The 2,626-nt window shown below is 55.8% G+C and overlaps 1 protein-coding gene across 1 annotated transcript in view; it reads right to left on the reverse strand.

The window, feature by feature from the left end:
* The window catches only part of BRI3 (brain protein I3), a 15,516-nt gene that overhangs the window by 9,314 nt on the left and 3,576 nt on the right, over window positions 1-2,626 (reverse strand). The gene's annotated exons all lie outside the window — the stretch shown is intronic.

Consider the following 2,626-nt stretch of genomic DNA (forward strand, 5'->3'; position numbering starts at 1 on the left):
GGGCGGGTTTTCCGCGCCTCCCCCCGCTCCAGTCACAAGACCCGGGTCACGTGGCGCGACTCCCGGCGGGGGTGCGGCGCAGGGCGGGACCAAACGGCGTCTTAAAGGGGCCGCGGGGCTGCCCCACTGGCCACTTGTTGGCCATGACCCTGTGCATCTTACACTGCGATTTCCCTCACGGCATCTGCGCCCCCTCCAGCCTCCAACCGCGAGGAGGTACCCCCACCCCACCCCCTTCTACACACTAGCCCGCAGACTCTACACTGGGGTCGTGACCTTTATGGTCCTTGACCCTCGGCCCAGCGCTCGGGCCGGTCCCACGCATCTCGCTGGATGGAGACTTCTTGCTAGCTGGGAATCCGACAGCCCAAGCCCACCCACCATGGGACAGGGGCCTGGAGTCAGGGGGGCCTGGAGCCACGACGGCCTGCAGTAAGGCCTTGGCGGCCCTCTGTTTATTTCTGCTCCTGGGCAGAGGGATTCGGTCTCCGCCTTCTGAGCGACCCCGGAGCCCAATCAGGGTACAGCCAGGGTCAGTGGAAGTGCAAACTCCTGCAGGAAATAGTGGGGAGTAGCTAAGTCACGCTCAGCTGGGGTTTATTACTTCGCTTTTCAACATATTACGTAATTTACAGTACTGATTACAAATAACTCCTCCGTTGGGGGCAGAACCCTAAATATTGGACTCCTACTGCTTGACGGGCGCTGCCCCATCGTTGTTCCTCCGCTTTGTTAATCTACACGTCAACCCAGGAGGTACTTTCTTAAATCCCTAAAGAACGGAGATTAAGACTCAAAGAGGGTAAGGGCCCTACACCTGACCAACACCACCACTCTGTCAGGCTCCCTCACACCTAATGCTTAGGGGCTTCGTTATAAGACTTTGAAAGGAAAGGTCTGCAAGCTTGAGGCGTCTCACATTTGTAGCTCCTCTGCACCTCCCAGGACCTTCTGTATCATTTGCCTGCCCACCCCTTCTCAGACGGCTTGCACTTTCACCCAGCTCTGCCACAACCACAGCTCCCCTCAGAGCCCAGCAGGTTTTTAACTTGCCATCACAACCTACTACCAACTGCACGCTAAGGGGAAGCGACAATTCCGCAGAGCTGACTTATATAGAAAGAAGTCCCCACCCCTGGTCCCTGATTGGTCTGTTTTCATGCAAATGAAGACTCTAAATCCTCACAGTGTGATTGGTCTAAAAAGCATTATTCTGATTGGTTGGAATAGAGTTGCTCTGATTGGTTAGTGAAAATGCTAGTGAGACTATAGCTGTGCACCTCTCAATAGCAGGGGAGTCTCAGTCCTAATTTTGATCCTGGAGCATTTTTATAAGGGTCGCTTCAGCTGGGCTGGAAGACAGTGCAGGAGGCTTGGTGGCCCAGTCTGTAGCTTTTCCCTGAAATGCAGCGTGCATGAGGGACCTTTGTAAACAACAGCTGCTAGACTTTGGTTATGAATTTGAGCCCACTTAGCCAGGAGTCCTTTTTGGCAGATATGTTCTTCTCGTGGTCATCACCTTCATATTTATCACGAGTTTAGCCCATCTGTCTTTTATCTCCTGTGTTGGTCATCGTGCTGCCAATGCTGTGGGGAGGAATGTAGGGCAGGCCAGGTAAGGGCCTGGCTAGCATTAAGGGGAGAGCCAGGTCGAGAGTAGAGATGGACTGACAGTGGCCAAGACTTTCAGGGCCAACAAAGGTCCTGGCCTGTAGTGGGGCAGCCATGGGCTCCTCAGAGCACCTGCGAGAGAACCGCAGGGTGAGAGCAGCTGAGAGTGAGACGGCCAGTGAAAACAGGTGCGACCCTATGCCTCATCAGCCAGTCAGGCCTCCCGACACCTGGACAGCGGTGGACACCCATGTGAGGCCCCTGTCCTTCCCTGCCTTGCAGACTGCTAACAAGCAGCGTCAGCTAGCCCAGCCATGTTCTTCCTGTCAGACTAAATGTAAGCTGGCAGCTGTCCTTCAGCTTCATGGCTAATTTTCCCTTCCTCATGGGCCTGTGTTTGCTAATCAGACTCCACAAAATCCGGAGCCTCTGGCTCCCTTCTCGTCCAATAGATTCCCCCCCAGCAGTGCCTCTAGCTTGGAAAACACGGTGTGGCTTGGAGATTTCCCAGCATCACTGACTCAAAGCAGGTCCCTCTCCTCATTCATCCAGCAAGCTGAGTGTGGCCTGCTGTCCCGGGTTCTGCCATGTAAGGCCTGGGGGATAAAGATGACTTAGCAGGGACACAAAAAAGGAGCAGCCTAGACCAAAAAAAAAAACTCACAACGGCAGTGCAGTAAGGCTCGTGCCGTGAGGGCGTTAGAGGTGCCCATCAGCCCTAGGTGCCCTGGGAGTGCCAAGGCAGGAGCCCCACCTGGAAGTCCAGCGGCGACTCGGTCTGAGGGACCAGGGGACAAGCATTCCGGGCAGAGTGAACTACAGTCACCAAGAGCACGCCATAAGCCCACTACCTGCCAAAACTCTGGGTCCCTCAGTGTGGCTGGAGACCTGGGAGCGTCTCCAGGAAGCGGGCGTGGGGCTGGCCAGGGGATGCGGCCCAGATGTTGAGGCGGGATGGCATCCCGTAAGAGCGGAAAGCCAAACTGCGCCGTTTACACCGGGGCGGAGGAAGAGC

The sequence above is a fragment of the Pteropus alecto genome, unplaced genomic scaffold (genome assembly GCF_000325575.1).
Source record: "Pteropus alecto unplaced genomic scaffold, ASM32557v1 scaffold40, whole genome shotgun sequence".
Classification (NCBI taxonomy): Eukaryota; Metazoa; Chordata; class Mammalia; order Chiroptera; family Pteropodidae; genus Pteropus; species Pteropus alecto.